The 20,758-nt window shown below is 41.0% G+C and overlaps 1 long non-coding RNA gene across 1 annotated transcript; it reads left to right on the forward strand.

The window, feature by feature from the left end:
• Window positions 1-14,449: 14,449 nt before the first annotated feature.
• LOC131739994 (uncharacterized) lies at window positions 14,450-18,575 on the forward strand. Its single transcript, XR_009330626.1, has 8 exons — window positions 14,450-14,659; window positions 14,948-15,110; window positions 15,187-15,266; window positions 15,485-15,694; window positions 16,043-16,135; window positions 16,250-16,551; window positions 16,977-17,158; window positions 18,435-18,575. It is a non-coding gene; the product is annotated as an uncharacterized LOC131739994 (long non-coding RNA).
• The last annotated feature ends 2,183 nt before the right edge of the window (window positions 18,576-20,758 follow it).

The raw sequence follows: 20,758 nt of genomic DNA on the forward strand, positions 1-20,758 counted from the left end.
ATGAGGGAGAGACTGACTCAACCCGATTTGAACTTGGTCTGCTAAAGATGGAGACAAAGAAGATTTCATTGAAAATTATTTTCACTTAGTCCCAGTGGCAGATGGAAGCAATATTAAATTAAATTCTCTTGGAAACAAGAAGCCATTACAAATCTAATAAAATGGGTTATGTGTAGGACACAAGCTGCAGAATTCTACTTGAGCTTGACTGCAAGTTGAAAAAATGGTTCAAAGCAAGTGCTCATTTTAAAAATTACTTTCTCTCTGCACTTTGCTCAACAGAAGTACGTGTTAGTGGTGCTAGAGAGGCAATACAGTTTTCCCAGCAAGAACAGTAGAACGATTTTCAGCAAGCATGCCACATTTACAGCAAGGATATAGATAAAGGGGATTTGTCTTTTTCTATCAAAGGGAGAAAGAAGCATACTGCTGTGAAATAAACCTTGTGGTTGCTTATTTGCGGTTTTATTCATTTTCGTATTTATTTATTTTTGAACAGGGAAATGTGCATGTCAAAACAGAGTTTTATCTCTGAAGTTATCTCTAGCGCAGCAATACAGATCAGAGGTGGCTGGTGGCCAAACAAAAATGGGGAGGCAGAAAAAGGGGGGTCCCATTATACCCCCAGCAACAGCAGAATCTTCTTATTGTATTCTGACTGACACCACTTTTCATAGTGTTATTATTTATTTTATTTATGTATGTATTTATTTCTTTGGCAGACACCTTTATCCAAGGTGACTTACAGGTGTTACAAGGCAGTACTCTACAGGGTTACAATGCAAGATTAATATTTAAATACAGTATAGTTTATAGTAAGCACAGGCGAAAAGAGAGTGAACAAGTTTGCTTGCGTAGGGGAAATATCTTCTGGGAATAATAGTTTATCTGGTACACGATGAAAGGTGTTTCCAATCAGCAGAAATGCAAAGGAAAACTACAACTCCCGTAATTCACGCATGTCAATAACGCTGGCTTTACATTTAACTTTGGTTTAATGGGACGAAACAGTCAAGGGATTTTCCATACTATGGAACAGCGACGCAGTTTATTTTTTGTCTTCGGTCCCAGGTGTTTTTTAAATGTTCCTACCGTTATGGTGGATTTCTTTTTTTTTCAGGTCACCTTCAACTTCACTCATAATCGCTGTGGCAGGGCAGGGCCCTGCTTGTAAATAGTTTTTGGTTTGTGTATTGGTGGTGGTGGTTGGCAGGGATGGGGTTAATTCCCAAATTAGATCATTTATGCTAATTGGGAACAGCCACATAATATAAAAAGGGAGCTAGAAACTCCATTAGGGAGAGGTTTTTGCTGCCACATGGAGAGAGCGAGAGAGAGAGAGAGAGAGAGAGAGAGAGAGAGAGAGACTTGACTTTTAACCCTTTGCGGTCCTATGTCGGACCAGGTCCAACATTGCAATTATTCCTATCCGGTCCAATGTCAGACCCTGTCCGACATCATCAAAAAAATGCATAAAACGGGTTTCTAGTCGTTTTTTCTCTGGAAAAAGCCAAGAAAACCATTCAATGGCCGAGTGGGAGCGACACGAGCCGAGACAAGCCGGAAAAAAAAGGGCGTATCTCATGAATAGTCATTCTTGCCCCTGGCATCAGATAGGGGCGGTCATAAGGAAACAAGCTGGCTGACACTGCATCAGCGCTCAGAGAATATCACGGACATTTGCAGAGCTTTTTTGAGATGTTATAGTAATAAAATAATGACTTGGATCGCATTATTGAGGAGTTTGGTGATAAAACGAGTGATCAGGAGATGATTGATCGGTATATACGACTATTATTATTATTATTATTATTTATTTCTTAGCATATGTGAAAGCGATAGCGAACAAAAGGGTGGGGCGGGGCTGGAGATGCCCAGTGAGTGCTTTGTTGATATGCAGGGCCTTTTAAACCCGTTTGACTGTGGAAAAAAATACTTTTAAACAGCGCATCTAAAATTAACTGCACGTGTGAAAATAAATTGGACCTGACGCGCCTGACACGCACTTAATAAATGGACTGCAAAGGGTTAACAATCCTTTATTAATCAAATTTTGATTACAATAAACATAAATCAATAAAGAAAAACTAATCCAACAAAAAGGTTGGGTGGCCTGCAGACTAAACGTTGCGATCCTGCTACTAATGTCAATGCGACCCAGCCCCAACTCCTGTACTTGGCAGGTACAGGACCCCCTTCCTTACCCAGTGCATCCCATGCCAGAAGAACCTCAGCAGCATTTTCTGTATTTCTTTAATGAGCATGGGCGGGGCCACCAGGTTATTAATAACCAGAGCCCTTCCTCTGAATGACAACTGTGGCATGAACCATCGCCAGGCTGTAGCCTGCCCCTCATTTCTTTGGAGATCTCTCTCCTCGCCCAGGAACACCCCAGTTGATCTTAGCAGAGGAGACTTTCTCAAACTGACGTTGACAGTCACACAGAATCTCTACATCCTGCCTACTGGACACAAACACTGTCAAGTCATCTGCATAAGCAGGCACCTTTACAGCCTGGGAGCGGTTGGCAGGGATCGGGATGCCAGACAACAACTGCCTGATCCTATGCAGGAGGGGTTCAATAGAGAGGGAGTATAGCATACCAGACAGGGGGCAGCCCTGCCTGATACCTCATTGTACTGAAATGGGTTCACTCAGGCCACCATTAATCTTCATAACACTGAAAACTTGACAGTACAACCTCCACCCCCTCTGGCTTTCGGGATGGCAGCTCCACCCCCTCTCGTTCGGGTGCTGGCCACACCATTTTCTCCAGCACCTGGTGCAGCACCAGCTCCAGCTGTGACACGGGGAACTCCAGTTCCCGTGTAGGCAACCCCAACTCTTGCCTCCATTGCTGGTTGCACTCCCGCTGCTTGCGAGTCACCTCCAGCGTCTCCGCCGTGGACTTTTCCAAAGTCCTTATCAATTCCGCAATATCCATTTTTTTTTCCTCTTGGGTCGTAGGGGTGCCCACACTTTCTGACACCAAGTGTAACATGAATTGCACCAGCTCACGGTTCTAGCCCCTTTAAAAACTGACCCAACATACAGAAATTAGAGGTTCAGCGCTTATGCGCACTTTTAATAAAACAAACAAAACACAAAATAAACACCTAGCTCCTTTTTGAGCACTGACTAAACACACGGGAACCTGAACTGAACCACAGGACAGCTAAGCCCTTTACCTGCTATAAACATCAAAACACTCCGTACTATAAACTTACGTTTTGCCCTTTCAATGACTGCCTGGAAGCAGAGCACCCCTTCTGCCTCCTTCTCCTTAGCAGCCCCGAACAAACTGACTGCTCCCCTTTTATACCCTGCACTAGGCTCTAATTTAATAATAAGCACCAGGTGCAGGGGATAATTAAGCAATGAAACAACAAAGCAAAAACAATCAAACAATAACAATACAATTAAACTAAACAAATGTGCATTCCGCACATGTTTTTCTTCCAGGGAGCATTTAACCCTCCCTGCTGTCTTACAATATATATATATATATATATATATATATATATATCATAACACTGAAAACTTGACAGTACAACCGTACTAATAAAATGCAACCTTCCAGAGAATACAATTTTATTTTGCATGGATGTAAAATCCTTGTACCCAAGTGTCCCTCGTAAAGAAACTTTAGAAGCTTGTCAAAAAGCACTAGATAATAGACTAGATAAATCAATACCTACAGCAGAGGTACTGAACATGATCAACATAGTTTTAGAAAACAGTTATTTTACATTTGTTGATAAGAATTACAAACAAAACGATGGTACAGCAATAGGATCTAAATTAGGAATGCATTTTTCCAGTACATGCATGGGGAAATGGGAAGAACATTTACTTAGAAAATCGGAAAGAGAACCTTTAGAATACATTCGGTTTGTAGATGATATTTTGGGGTTTGGACACATGGAGAAGAATCTCTTTTCCAGTTTCATAAAATGGCAAATGAAATACACAGTAATATTAAGGTGGACCTTCGATGGACAAGGAAAGAAACAGAATTTTTAGATACCATAGTAAAACTTGAAGAAGGTTCAATTGAGACTGACCTCTTCTGTAAACCTACTGACATGCACCAGTATTTACACATGTCCTCTGCACATCCGATACACACTAAAAGGGCAATCCCAAAGGGTCTAGGAATAAGAATACGAAGAATATGCTCAAAAGAAAGTGACTATGTAAAACAAAGAAATGTATTAAAAACAAATCTTAAAAAAGAGGATACAAAGAAAGAATTATAGAGACAGAGTTAAGAAAAGTGGATAAACTAAAAAGAGATGATCTACTAGATTATAAAAATAGAGATAAAAAGGTCAAAAGAGTCCCATTAATAATGACTTACTCTAAACTTTTGCCCAATATTTCTAAAATAGTTTGGAAACACTTGCAGATTCTACATAATTCAGAAAAATTAAAAAAAAGTATTTCTTAAGGCCCCAGTTGTAGCATTCAAAAGAGAAGCTAATTTCGGTGATATTTTAGTTCACAGTAAACATAAAAGAATAATTGACAAAATAGGTTCTACGAACATGTGCACTAGTAGATGTAAAGTGTGTAAATACACAGACAAAAGTAAAAATATAATTAAACATAAGAACACCACATATCCACTAAAAACTAATACCTACTGTAAAAATAGCAATGTTGTTTATGTAATAGCCTGTGAAAAATGTGATGAAATCAAATATGTTGGAGAGACTGGAACTACTTTATATAAAAGAATTCAGAACCACCTTTCATTAATTAGAAATAAAAAAATGAATGAACCAATAGTACAGCACTTCACCAATCAGGGACATGACATAAATGATGTAAAGTTTGTAGTATTACAACAGCTCAAATTAGACAATGCGACATATAGAAGAATAAAAGAAAGTAAATGGATAAATAGACTGAACACGATTATGCCAGCGGGACTCAACAGAAAATAATGAACTAATTAACTTCAATAAATATATAACATTTAAATAAATAAACAAAATTCATTCAAAAGTTGTGCATACTGATGCATTGAGGAGGCCAAATCTAAACTGATCCTCAGAGCCAGCATTGCATGATATAATAAAAATATAAGTTTATATAAAGTAGTGTTAATTAGAATTAATACAGATTCAAAGATATAAGTAAAAATGATGTCACAATATATAGAACACCATTACATCATGTAAGAATAAATCATGGATTTGAATGTAAACAATAACAAGTAGTTGTCATGCCGTCAAAAACCTATAAATACCTCCAATGTTTTGATTCAAACACAGGCTCCCTTGAGAAAGATATGTACAACATATCGAAACGTTGGGCAGGTGGCTCTTTGAACTAAAATATTATATATATATATATATATATATATATATATATATATATATATATATATATATATATATATTGTAGCGAGCACAGGGATTAACGGAGACACGCACACAATAGCTCTTTTAGGTAAATACTCTTTTATTGAGATTTTACCATTTTTTTACATTTACACCCATTCGTTTTTTCATTCATTATACATTTCTTTTAAAGATGACATTCATGCATTTAAAAACACCAAGACAATTGTGCTTTGTACATGGTTAAAACAGACACAGATTAAAGTCAACATGAAAAAAACCTGTGCTGTTTTAAAAGTGACTGGAAAAAAAGAACCATCTATAAAAAAAACAGTGCTTGTGAGGGCCGGGGAGTGCTCTCTAAAAAAGTTCAAAAGTGAACATAAAACAGAATAAAACTATAGAACTAAAATCAGGGACAGGGGAAAAGGGACAGTGTGTAAAACAGTGAGTTAAAATTCTAAAATTTTAAAACACTTAAAATGTAACTATTAATAGCTAACATTAAAAATCTTTTAGATACATAAAACAAAACAAAACAAAATCAAATAAAACATTCAAAATAAATCAAAGTCCATAAAACTAAAACAAAAAGACTACATAAAACCAGGGCACCGTTCAAAAACGGTCATGCCAGCTAAAAAGGGCGGAATGCTGGCATGACAAAATAAATAAAAGGCTTAGCGGTGCCCCGTAGTCCCGCTCCTAGGAGCTAGCGGTTCCAGTTTTTTCCTTTATTCCATCTTCACGTCCTGAAGTCCGGCGATCCTCCACTCCGCGCAGGCCTTGTCCTTCCCGAGGGTCCGGATGTCCAGAATTACAAAGTCCTTGTTAAGAGTTTGTGCCCTTCTGGTCGTGGTGATAGTATCTAGCTCCTGCTTGTGATAGACACAGACGTTACGGCCCTCCCACAGGATCTGCTTGACAACATTGATGACACGCCAAACGCACTTAGCTGTGCTGGTAGCGATTCCTCCCGCAGGCCCATAGAGCACAGTCTCAGCGGTCATCTTGGCCGTGTCAGCAAACCTGTTTAGGAAGACAGAGACAGAGAGCCAGACACTGCCAGCCACATCACACTCCCAGAAGATATGGGCTGGTGTTTCTCTCTTGCGGCACTTTGCATAGGGGCATGTTTCTACTTCGGCTAGTCCCCTCCTGAACATGAACGCTCGAGTGGGGAGTGCACTGTGGACGGTGTTCCATGCTATATCCTTCTGGACATTACTGAGGCAGCTGTGAGACACATTCTCCCAGATTTTTTGGCTTTGGGTGAGGGAGAAAGTAGCTACTTTTTCAATTTCCTGGGAACCGGCAAGATATTTAGTTACAGCCTTGTATTCCCAGGAGGCCAATTTTGCTTTATCTAAGCCCAATTTATATATAGTGTCCCTTAAGGTTCTATAATACAATGGGGGGTCCCAGGAGTACGGCACGGTGTTATCAATAGTGCAGAGGCCAAAGGCCCTGAGACAGGTGGCAAAATAGAAACGATTCATGTAACATACCTTCCTGTCCAGGGCCTGGATGTTCTTGATAGTTTGCGTGAGCCCCTGCACTCGGGTGAGCTGCACAACGTCCGGGACCCCCTTACCTCCCTTCTTGTCGGCTTTACTCAAGGTGGCTCACTTTACCCTCTCCATCTTGCTGCCCCAGATAAAGCGGTGGATAATGCGGTCCACCACTTTTTTGGTGGTCCTGTCTGGGGGAAAGATTTTTCCTACATAAGAGAGGATGGGGAACAGTATAGACTTGGTTATTAATACTCGACCCGTCATTGTTAAGGATCTTGTGCTCCATCCGCCAATCTTTTTACGGACCTGGTTAATGGCCGCCGTCCAGCTCTGGGCCCCCGAGCTATTGTTCTCGAAAATGAGGCCCAGAATCTTGATTTTGTCCTTTTTGACAGGGTACATGTCTGACAGTTCCCTATCTACCTGCCAATTTTTAGACACGTAGACTTCGCTCTTGGACTTATTAATCACTGCCCCGGTCGCCGTGCAGTACTTCTCAAGGATATTACTAATCCGAGGTACCGACGATGTGTTGGTGCAAATGAGTGACACATTGTCCATATATGCTGTTGTTTTGACCTGGACCCCGTTGGATCCAGGCAGCTGGAAACCAGTTATATTGGTATCCCTACGAATTGCCTGCAGGAGGGGTTCAATGCACACGACATATAGCAGTGGGGATAGTGGGCAACCCTGTCTGACCCCTGACTGGATAGATATTTTAAATCTTATTTTAAAGCTTGAATCTCCGCCCGTAGAGATAGGGACGAAAGTGGTGCACGGCCCGTACTACAGCCAACAGTTCCCGGCGAGTCACACAATAGTTCCGCTCTGTTTTACTAAGAGCTTGGCTGTAGTACGCGACCACTTGTTCCCCGTCCGGGCCTTCCTGGGCTAGCACTGCTCCGATCCCCACATCGCTTGCGTCCGTGTCCAGGATGAACGGTTTTTGGGGGTCAGGGAACGCCAAGACTGGGGCCTTCACAAGGGCCTCTCGCAATTCCCCAAAGGCAGCTGCGCAGTCGGTGTCCCAGCTGAACCGGCCCCTTTTCTCGGTCAGGCGGTGCAGGGGCCTGGCGATCTGAGCAAAGTCCTTCACAAAGCGGCGGTAATAAGACGCCAGGCCCAGAAAGCTACGCACCTCTGTCACAGTCCTGGGGACCGGCCAGTCCTTTACAGCAGTCACTTTAGCAGGGTCTGTGGCAACGCCGTCTGCCCCGACAACATGTCCGAGGAAGTGTGTTTCTCTTCTCAGCAGGTTGCACTTCCCAGGGTGGAGTTTCAAGCCAGCTCCATGGATGCGCTCGAACACAGTCCGCAAGCTCTGCAGTGCCGCCGAAAAGGTGGTGGCGTGCACCAGTAAGTCATCCAGGTATACAACACAATGGGTCCGTGGAACTCCGGTGAGCACCCGCTCCATCAGGCGCTCGAACGTTGCTGGGGCATTGCACAGTCCAAAGGGCATCACTGAAAACTGCCACAGACCCTGGCCAATGGAGAATGCGGTTTTCTGTCGTGCCTCAGGGGCCAGCTCAACCTGCCAGTATCCGCTGCGCAGGTCGAGGGAGCTGAACCAGCGGGAGCCTGCGATGTAGTCCAAAGCTTCATCAATTCTGGGGAGGGGGTACGAGTCCTTGTGGGTCACTGCATTCAGTTTGCGATAATCCACACAGAACCGCAGTGACCCGTCTTTTTTTTTACTAGCAGGGCTGGCGCGGCCCAGGGGCTAGCCGATGGTTCAATTACCCCGGCAGCGGCCATTTCCAGAATCATGCCCTCGGCCGCATCCCGCTTTGCCAAGGGTAGCCGCCGTGGCCGCTCCCGGATCGGAGCCGCGTCTCCCGTGTTAATGCTGTGCTGAACTAATCCAGTCCGCCCACAGTCCTCTATGTTTGCAGCAAAAATGTCCAAGTACCCCCTTAATAGTTCCCATAACTGGTCCCGCTGGCCCTGAGATAGACCCTCCTTACTCCTCTGCCACAGCGCTTTCACCGCATCAGTTATCCTGCAGTCCTGTGTTCCACCGGTTGTGGTTGCAGGGGGCGGTGAAAGTTCTGCAGGGGAGGGGGCGGAGACAGTTGAAGCCCTTGCAAACTCTGTCGCCGATGTCCTGCCCCTCCGCGTCTGACGAACCTCCCTCGTCTGGCTATGCCGCACGGTGGTTCTGGTGCGGCATTGCGCCCCTTCCCGACCCGGAATCAGGCGCAGTTGGCTCTGGCCAAGGCACAGGGTTCCCTCAGCCAAGTCGATGGTAGCTCCTACTTTGTTCAGGAGGTCCAGGCCCAGAATGCAGCGATCCTGTATCTCCGCCAGCCAGAATTCGTGTTGGATCGTGCAGTCTCTGAGCTGGATCTCCAGACGCCGTCGTCCCAGCATGGACGCGACCTGGCCGGTGACAGTGCGGAGGCGAACCGTGGTGGGCGTCCAGCCTTCCAGCCATCCGTCACTTTCTCTGGGGAGGACCCCGGGCCGCAGGATGGAGATGGTGGAGCCCGTGTCGACCAAGGCCTTGCACTGCACCTCATTTAAGAGGCAGGGTGCATGCAGACTGTTGCCCTGGCCAACACGGCCCACCATTGCCACCGCGTCGTTCTCTTTGTCTCTATGGGTGGGGGAAGGAAGGTGAAGGAGCTGCGGTCCCCCGTTTACGCCGCTCCTTTATCGCCGTTTCCCGCCGATGACGTCTCTTGTTCAGATGGTACTGGGTGACGGCGGCGGCGGCATTATGCATGCAGGTGACCCGGGCTTCCGCAGTTCTCGCCACTGACTCTCTTGCGTGTGGCGAGGCGATCGCGCAGGCTGACGGCTGACTCCACTTGTCCAAAGCGGCGCTGGAGAGCCGTGGATAGGGTATGGAAGTCACACGGCTCCTCTGGGTCTAAATCGGGCAATGCTTGCATCGCCTTCCCTTCCAGTGCTGCCGCCAGCTGCCCCGCCTGTTCTTCTATTCTCCAGTTGTTTGCCAAGGCTGCGAGGCGGAACTTTGCAGATTAGGTGCGTGTCATCCATCCCGCTTCTGACACCAGTGTAGCGAGCACAGGGATTAACGGAGACACACACACAATAGCTCTTTTAGGTAATGCAGTTTATTAAGCAGCTAACAGCAAGTCAGCGCCCTCCACGAACACACACACACAGCCCTTCCCCACCCCAGAGCGCTACTCTGCCTCTCAGGGTGACATTCACATATTTAACAAACAACGCCGGAAGGGTAATAACAATTACAGGGAAATGCATGGAATAGTACTGGAACTTTTACAGTAACAACAAATAAACACAACAACAATAATTCCGTTTCTCCCCTACCATAGTTCGTACTCCCAGCATCCTCTGCTGCACATTAACCAAATGTAGGGGATTGGCTCCGACAGGTGGCAACGGCGAGTCAGTCCAGCCGTGCCCGTTACAATATATATATATATATATATATATATATATATATATATATATATATATATATATATATATATATATACAGTATATATATAATCAGTAATAATGAATAAGGAATAAAACTTCACTCTAGTTACATTAAGTAATACTAGCTAGTTATTTAAATATTTAAATACAAATTGTGTAATGCAAATAATAACAGCAACACGTTCAATACATACTATTAAAATGCAAATATATAGGCTACATCTTAGATTATAAGAACCCAGAAAATGATCGATACATTAAAACGCTATTTACATATCACACATCAAGAAAATACACTTAGAATGATGAACGGAACGGTGCACGCACATAAAGTATAAAGTCCATTTAAAATGTTAAGAGTAACGTTAGCTACTAATTGGTGGTGCACTTTGAGTTGTGAGAGCGACACAGAAAATGTATTTCGTAAACGATCAAAAGTCAAAACTACACAAGAACAACACTGTCCAATGAGTAATTAATTAAAATAATTACAATTAAAGTCCACAAGAAAGCAAAAAAGAGACCTGAGACTGCATTACAGAAGAAAATCATAACTTTGTTCTCGGGTCCGTGAATGGTTAGAAATTGCGGGGGGTACCATTAGCTATCTAACGTTAGCTAATATAATTGTAATCGCTCTAGCTAGAGGAATAAATCATGCAAGGAGAAGTACAGTAGCCTGCCTACCTTATCAGCTTCAGGTGATCTCTCTGGAACAAATAATGATTGAATAGACTGATTGGTTCTCCTTGTTCGTTATGAGCATGGCCTTCTCCCGCTTCATGCTGTCTAAGGTCACAAACTCCGCCGTGAGAGATCAAAAATTCTTTTCTGCACACAGTGCACCGGGCATTGAAAATATTATCATGAACTTTGTTCACCCATGTAGAATCCTTCCTCCTTTCGTCTCTATATTTTTGCATCCGTTGTTTTTTTTTTTTTTTGAGGTGTTACCGAATTTGCCATCGTGTCCGAAATCGGTCAGCTAGGTTATATGTTTCATAGCTACATAGCTGACAGCGGCACACACCACCCAATAGGATTTAGAACTGCCTCACGCTAGTTGATCCTTTTCGTGCAGTATGTGTAAAGTGAATAATTGTTAATCAAATGAACTACACCTCCCATAATTACCTGATAACTCTGAGATGGATCCAGTTCCGGTAGGAAGTTGGTGCTTCACCAGAGACGGAGACTTTTGACTTCTCATGCTTGAAAAATACATTTGGCTCAGTAGTGCAAAATATGGAACAAATTGCGTTCTGTATCGATTTGAAACGGAACGCAACATTTTATTTACCAATACGGGACAATTACGTATTATACGGAACAGGTGGCAACCTTAGGCACATGTGTGCAGTCTATTGCTCCCAACACACTGGGAAAACCAGAAATGTCATAGCAATTTATTTTCAAGGCTTGTAAGTACACCCTGACTTTAGTGTAAATTAGGTACCTGGGTGTTTGTCTCAAATACATTGATCACAACTGAAAACACACGAGAAAAAGTGGACTGGGAAATACCAGCAACAATTGCAACTGTTTAAAACATGCTTTCAAAAGTTCTTAACAAATTGATGCAATTGTAAGTTGCCCGCAGCTTTAGTACATTGCAACGATTACAACAGACGCAACACTTTAGTACATCTACCCCATACTGTTCAATTAAATATCATCTGCACTTTAAAATGCAATGTGTGTTCATGCATTGTATTTCAACCCCAAAAATATATTTTACACATTAAAAAATGTTATGAATCATGTAAAAAATGTGCATGTAAGAGTGTTACTGAGGTTAAATGAAACAAATAAAAAATAGAAATAGTATTGGGGAAAAAAAAGTTTTGGCTTCATGTGTATTCCAATAAGGACATATATGAGGGGCCAAACAGGCCATAATTCATATACTCTGTGTATGTAGTACATTGCTTTGTGTGCGTACTATATCGGTTTGTGTGTGTACTATATTGGTTTGTATGTGTACTATATCGGTTTGTGTGCATACTATATCGGTTTATGTGCATACTATATCGGTTTGATTGTGTACTATATCGGTTTGTGTGTGTACTATATCGGTGTGTGTACTATATTGGTTTGTGTGCGTACTATATCGGTTTGTCTGCGTACTATATTGGTTTGTGTGTGTGCTATATCGGTTTGTGTGCATACTATATCGGTTTGTGTGCGTACTATATTGGTTTGTGTGTGTACTATATCGGTTTGTGTGTGTACTATATCAGTTTGTGTGCGTACTATATCGGTTTGTGTGTGTACTATATTGGTTTGTGTGTGTACTATATTGGTTTGTGTGTGTGCTATATTGGTTTGTGTGCATACTATATCAGTTTGTGTGTGTACTATATCGGTTTGTGTGTGTACTATATCAGTTTGTGTGTGTACTATATTGGTTTGCGTGTGTACTATATTGGTTTGTGTGCGTACTATATCGGTTTGTGTACGTACTATATCGGTTTGTGTGTGTACTATATTGGTTTGTGTGTGTACTATATCAGTTTGTGTGCGTACTATATCGGTTTGTGTGTGTACTATATTGGTTTGTGTGTGTACTATATTGGTTTGCGTGTGTACTATATTGGTTTGCGTGTGTACTATATTGGTTTGTGTGTGTACTATATTGGTTGTTCATGTGACCTAAGTGGGCGGGGCAGTAGTAAAATGAAAATCAATGCGGCAACAGTATTGGACTGGTGCTGTCCACGTGGAGACTGAACGAGGGAGAGGTAGGTGTATTATTTGATCAATGTAGTTTAGAATTTTGTAAACCGTTTTCGTAATTAATATACCCTACTATCAATAGTTAATAAGGACCGTATACTCTTGACATGTATTTTCAGTTTGTAAAATAATAATGCGATTTGAAATGCGATTTTGGTCACAAAGTGAAATTAATATTAATTTGAACCAAAATTAAATCGTCAAATTAATGAACGACGATTTATACATAAACAGCATCTATAACCCGTATGCACCGTGACTTATTTTAGTATGTGTATTCTTATAAAAAAGAAAAGTGGCAGTAGGCCTAATAACGATTTGTACATCCTTTGAGTACGAGCAGGGCCCCTTTACCATTTTCTCTATGAGAAAAATAATAAACTTTCAAAGAATTGGTCGAAATCACAGTTATTAGTTGTGTTGTGTGTTTCAGGTTCTGTGTCATGGAGGATCGGCGGAACATAAGTATTTGCAGAAATCTTATTTCGTCAGTTCTTAGCAGCCCTACTGTCCTCAGCTGTGGACGAGGCATTACACCAGACAAACTCGCCATCAGACAGCGTAGCTCAACTAAATCAAAACACAGAATCTGACCACCACGTGGAGTCCCCAGTTGACAGTGAAGTTAGGAGAATTTTTCGGAGCAGAATTCTTGCTAACGCACCTCGTTTTACTGCGAGATTAAACATGTCGCAGAATTCACGGAGTTGCTCAAGACTGTCTGCAAAAAGGTACGTTTTTCCGCTCAATTCATCAAAATTAACGGTTGCAAAATGTATATATAGATACAACCCTGTTTGATGGTATATTCATTAATTGATGACAGTAGCACAATTCATAGTTTAATCAATCATCAAGGATGGCTTTTGAGTAACAATATGTTTGATTGAAAGGTTTGTCTTATTAATAATAATGATAATAATAATAAATGTTATTGAATGAATTAGTGACACTGCTTTTGAGTATAATTCTAATAATTTATCCCTGCCATAGGACATACATTTTCAACTTAAAATGTAGGTCTTTTGTACAGTTAGTAGTAGTACAGATCCATGACATATTGACATGGAGTTTTTATTATGGTATGAATATTAACCTTTGGCATCACCATCAAACAACATGTTTAGTTCTTGGCGTTTTGTCACAGTTGTCATCTTGTATTCAAAGATCTAATAAAGCCTCCAAAGTTATTTTTGTTATAGCTACTATAAGTAAGAATACTAACAATTTTATTATAAATAAAATATGATATGTATGTAACCATAGTCATAATATTGTTAATTTATATGTACAACATATCGAAACATTGGGCAGCTGGGTCTTTGAGCTATATATATATATATATATATATATATATATATATATATATATATATATATATATATATATATATATTTCCCCTAATTTTTCCTATCATAGAAACTTAAAAAGAGGGATATGTGGTCCTAACACTTTCACAAAGGAGGTAGTGTTACTCCCAGATCCTACTGCTGAATTGGTTCCTCGACGGGGAACGAAGCAATGGCTGTTTGATAATGGTCATGTCAAGAACGCAGTGGAGTTTCAAAAAGACTGGGATGCCAAGACCATAATGGAACATCTCCAAATGGTTTTTCAAGATAAAATTGATTCCACCATTCAGTGAGTGTGTATATGTTTGCATAAAGTCTTTTTTTTCATTGAATGTTAAGTGTGTATTTTCTTTAAAAAAAAAAATAGGAACATGAAGTTACTGTAGATATTTCAGAATACATTTATAGATTTATTAGAAGAACAATATGTTGCAGTGCTATACAATGAAGGGATTATTACATTGAAAACCTTACTATTTTCAGCATATATGTACACTTTGTTATTAATGTCTTAAAATATATTTCTACAAATATAAATTGTATTTGTTTCTAATATAGCTTTGTATCTTAAATGCAGATTTGAAATTCTAATGGGACTTCATAATAAAGTGGTAAAGCCTAACCTGGTTGCTGGCCAAACTCTGAGTGGATTTTTAATTCACAAAGTATTTGCATCTAAAGCCTTGTATCTTAGACCAAACAAGATGCTGCTTCAGATGCCACATGATGACACAAACAAGGTATGTTTTGATATTGCATTCATTAAAGTAATTAGAGTCTGTCAAAGTAATTCACTAATTTTTTTATATGTTTCAGATCACAAATGCATATGCCAATGACCTTCAAGATCAATCATAGAAGCCTTTAAATGACGAGTCACATTGTGAAGTACACCAGTAAGTTTCCTTACAAAATATGAAATGTAATTTTAATAAAGGCTTGTTAAAACACATTTTGAAATATACATTTATGTGGAATGTAATATTTGCATTTTAGTGATTTCCTTTTTTTGTTTTTTTATTAATTACTATTTGCTTTACATGTCAAGTCAGAATCAATGTAAAAATCACATTAAAGTTATATTATGATACATTTGTTTTTTTCTTGTGAGCAGAACGGGTGAAGAACTGCACCAAGAGATACCAACCCTTCAGCTGACAAACACTGATGTTATATGCAGCACACCGTTCTCTGATTTAGGGAATTACGAAGTAGTCTGTTCTGTTTCACCACTTCAGTTGATGACACAAACTCGGACACCTCCAAACCTACATTCCAGCTGCACAGCCACTGCAGAAGAAAGTAAATCCAGTGACCCATATCAGTACGTATTGCTGTTTGCAGCATTTAAATAAAACTGTGCTTAAATTGAAAAAGTATTTTAAGGTGCTTCAAGTTAAATTGTTGAAAAATGTATTTAACAATGCAGAAGGTTTAAATGAAGACCCTTCTGATAAATGTAGCAAACATGTCAGCATAGCTACTATAGAAAGAAACTTATAAAATCCATTTATGCTTAGTTTAAAATTTTCTGCGCCATAATTCATAAAAATAGGTTAACTTGACCCATGACTTGCTATGAAATTATATAAGTATATTGTTTAATATTTTGCTTGTTTGACATTTGTAGTATTACATCGTGTTTAGTTTCAATGCTTCTCTTGTTGTGCAGTCAGTATATCAACATATTGGATTTAACTCAAGATGACAACTCTGAAGCTGCCATTCTTTTGGATGACAGTCTTATTGAACCATCACATGATGGGTAAGGGTTGTTCTGAAGGTTTCAGTAAGAGTTTCACTATCTTATTGAATTATTTTTTTTTTTAGTTGGAAGGATTTTACTTTATTTTCTCTATGTGAACATTTATCTTTTCAGTTTCCTTCTTGAAGACATCCTCGGTAATCTAGCTAAAGCAATAAATGACGAGGAAATCAGTATTTTTAATATTAACAGATCTACTGTGTGGGAAGGTGCACTGCACGGATTCCGAAGAAATACATATTCCCCAACCAAAAGAATATCTGTGAAATTTACTGATGATGTGGGCCATTCTGAAGGTGCAGTTGACATTGGTGGACCTCGCAGAGAGTTCTTACGACTTCTAATGAAGCACCTGCAGACCAGCTGTCTATTTATAGGACCAGAGAATCAAAAACATCTATGTTTAAATAGTTCAGGTATTTGTATTTTATTTATGAAACAAACAGTAACAACAGAAATGTATATTATTTTGTACATGTAATGTAAAAAAGCCTACAAGATACTAAACTATTAACTACTACAGGACAGGTGATACACAGTGCCCTAACAACATATTAGAATGGTATGTTCACTAATATTTAGTTTGGTACCTGTATTATACATTACAGAAGTATTAGCATGTACAGAAATCATGTAGCAAGTTAGTATGTTACTTGTTAATCAAACTTTCTTTTCTTTCAATTTTACATATGTGTACTTGAAGTAATAAATTTGCTTTTCTGCTTCATCAGTGCAATATGTCCTAGACCCGAAGCTTGAGAAACCTGGATTCCTGAGCAGAATCATTTCATCATTGAAATGGTTTGGGGTAAATATTTGACAAAAGCTAATCTTTTCCCAGCTGTGAGATCAGATGACTACTTCATTGCCGGAAGAGCTATTGCTGTGAGCCTTGTACATGGTGGACCACCGCCCCGATTTCTGGCAACTGAATTATATGATGCACTAGTGAGAGGACCAGAAAATGTGACCTGTGATTTCCAGAAAATTCCAGATGAAGATTTAAAGTCAAAACTGGAGAAAGTAAGTGTTTATTAAAATGTAGGTGTTCTGTTAAAAATACTAATAAAATATCAAGTTGATTCTATCAATTAAAATGTTATATTTTTATATTCTTTAACACAATGAAGTTCAAAAAGGTTCCTAAATATTGGGCAAAACCTGCAAACTTAGTTTCAAGCCATGGATTAGTTATGGAAAACTGATGACAACATAGCACAATGACTGGTATACAGTAGTCTGTTATCTACTTCACAGCTGGAGAAAATTGTTCATATTTACCTTAAACAAAAAAATACATTAAAGTTAATTAAATTAAAGAAACTAAAAAGTTGTGATAGGTGACAAGTCTTACAGTTTAGAAATCCCTTGCATATACAGCACACCCTCGCTATAACACCCTTCATTATAATGAACCTTTGGCTAGAACGAACCTGGCCCCTGGACCAAAAATAAAAAAATAAAAAAAGATCATATAAACACATACTGTCAACATACCAGTTTGTATGCACAGGATGCCACCTCTGCAGTGAAGTCAACTCTTTTATCTTAATAAAAAGCGCACTGTGTAACTATAGATCCAAAATCTTGAATCGTATTTTGTCACACTTGTACTTGCTAGGACCAAAGTCATTGTATTTATCTTGCTCTTAATTGTATTATTACTTGTACTGTGATTCTTGAAATGTATTTTTGTTTACGACTGTAAGTCGCCCTGGATAAGGGAGTCTGCTAAGAAATAAATAATAATAATAATAATAATAATAATAATAATAATAATAATAATAATAATAATAAAATGAAAATCATTTTATGTTGCAACAAAGCTGGAAACTATATTGATTGTTAAAAAAAAGTAGTAACGTAGTCAAATTTTTCATGTCGGGATGATTTTGAATAAAAGATCAGTTTGGGATTCTTGCTTGTTGGATTAAGATTTGGTGCACTTTGAAACGATTCATGTCAGATTGATTTTGAATAAATGTTCAGCTTCAATTCAGAATTTGTGCTTTCTGTACTGCGTTTCAATTCTTTAACAAACAGAATAAAGCAAAGGCAGAATACTGCATACTTAAGACGAATAGGTACGTGTAATTCTACTTGTATTCATAATCTCATTTCATTACTCCAACAGTTTATCGTTCATTTTGATTGTCCTTTCACTATAACAAACCCCTCGATATAACAAACAAAAGGCTTTGACCCCAACAGGTTTGTTATAGCGAGGGCGTACTGTATTATCAAATCCAGACTAGTATCAGTGTAACACATATTGAGAAATGCTAAATTTGTATTTCAGATTGGTGATGCGCAAAGTTTAGAAGCAGCAGTGGATGCTGTCTTGATGTCACAGGATTTCCTCAGTTTAGCAGGGTGTTTGCGTCATGTGACTTCTCTAGAAGGTCATAAACAGCTTGTAAAAGAAGCTACAAACTGGTATTTCTTTGGGCGAACAAGCAGTGCATTTGAAAGTTATGGATGTAGGTGTTCAGACAATGTAAAGTGTTCTATTTTGAATGTGGTTTTGTTGCACTGCAGTTATTAGTTGATTCTACATCAACCTTTGAAAGTGTTTTTAAACTATGATATTTTTCAATTTTGAGGAAAGTTAAACATTAAACCTACATTCCAAACTGCGTTGGTTTTAAAGCTGGACTTTTAAAGAGATTTAGATGAAATATAAAGAGGTACATTAATTGAATTAGAGTGATTTATATATATATATATTGTGACAGAGATCGAATGAGTCTTAGTGTTAGATCTCCCTCTCGACCTGTGAGAGCACGGTATACGAGGAACAGAGTACCCTTAATGAAATGGCACGACAATTTATTCCGTAGGGTAGATGGAAGTCGTCAGTTCGGAAGGGGGCGGAGCCATGGCACCCGAGCTCAGTGGCCCAGACGGTAAGCGGCGTGGCATCCGAGGACTGGAGGAGCGGATGCGCTCGTTAACCTCGGGGTCATGGGCGAGGGTATAAATAGGGGGCATGGCTTGAGTGATCTGTTCCTTTGCATATGGTTAAAACATATAACCGAGAAGGAGCCCGAAACGTGAACACGACCGTGAGTGTTTTGTGTCTGTGTCCTAACACTGTGTGTCTTGTGTGTTATTGTCTCACTAAGATTACTGAGCACGATCCGGAGCTGCAGCCGCAGGCCAGCGAAAACCCGGACTTCACCACTCACCTGTCTCACTTTCGGAACTGTCTCTGTGTTTGCACCTTTTAACACTTGTATCACGCACTGTCTTTGTGTACGTGTTTAGTGTGGGTGTCGGAACGGGACTTTGGGGTTGCGGGTCAAACCCGTAGGATTACAATTAGAAGTGATACACGCCGCTGTATCACTTCCAGCACTATTATTATTTACAGGTTTTGCCTTGAGGCTCTGGACATTTATTAAATTAAATAAACACCCTTGCACCTGTACCAACGTCTGTCCGTGTGATTATTCTACACTGCACTCACCTGCACGTCATTACCACTTTGCCACACGTGGTCGTCAGAAGTAGGAGATGGACTACGCAACACTGTCGGCGCTGCTGGAGCAGCTGGACAGCAGACGGGAGGGGGAGGAAAGACGGAGAGAGGAGAGGTACACCGCGTTGATCGAGAGGGTCGGGCTGGCAATACCTCCCACAGCATCAGCGGAACGCGGCTTCATAGCGCCCAAAGCCAGGACGCATAAAATGACGGCGGATGATGATCCAGAGGCATACCTGGTGGCATTTGAGCGGCTGGCTACCACCGCGTCATGGCCCCGACAGTTCTGGGCAAGCCAGCTGGGACCCTGCCTGATTGGGGAAGCGCAGGCAGCATACCAGGCAATGGGGGATGACGACACCGCTCAATATGACCTGGTAAAGCTGGCTATTCTCCGCCGTCTGAATATTACGGAGGAAACGCACAGAGTGAGGTTCAGGGAGTACAGGAGGTCCCCGAACGTACGCCCCAGGGTGGTCGCGCAGAAGCTCTGTGACCACATGATACACTGGCTCACCCCAGCGCTAAAAACAACTGCCCAGATGGGGGAGGCCATCGTTATCGAGCAGTTTTGTCATGTGGTCGGCGCCGAGACCCAAGGATGGATACGGCGCCACAACCCCGACACCCTGGAACAGGCAGTCAAACTCGCTGAGGACTTCGAGGACTCCCTGGTATCCGCCCAGACCGGGCTACTCACCCCGCTACCTCAACGGAGCAGCCGAGCCCCACCTCCTCTCTCTGCTCCATCAGCCCCACCACCAGGACCGGGTCAACGACCTCCGAGAGCACCAACCCCAATGGGCGACCTTGCCTCCTCTTCATGGAGACCAAGGTTGGCCCCCAGCGGGGGTAGAGGTGCTGCCCCTGCCCCGTTGCCATACCAGCAGCGGGACAGACCATTTAATACTGTGCCCTCCTTTCCCCCTACCTGTTTTAGGTGCCGCCAGCCGGGACATCAGGCTAGGTCATGCCCATCTGCGATGGAGTGTGACGTGGCCGTCTGTAATCTGGCATCTGAGCCTTCCATCTGTAATCTGGCATCTGAAAAATGGTCGGGAGGGGCCTTGTATTATTAAGGTGATTTTTGGAAATGTGAAGACCCATGCATTAGTGGACACAGGGTGTGGTCAGACCTT

Source organism: Acipenser ruthenus, chromosome 12 (genome assembly GCF_902713425.1).
Source record: "Acipenser ruthenus chromosome 12, fAciRut3.2 maternal haplotype, whole genome shotgun sequence".
Lineage (NCBI taxonomy): Eukaryota > Metazoa > Chordata > Actinopteri > Acipenseriformes > Acipenseridae > Acipenser > Acipenser ruthenus.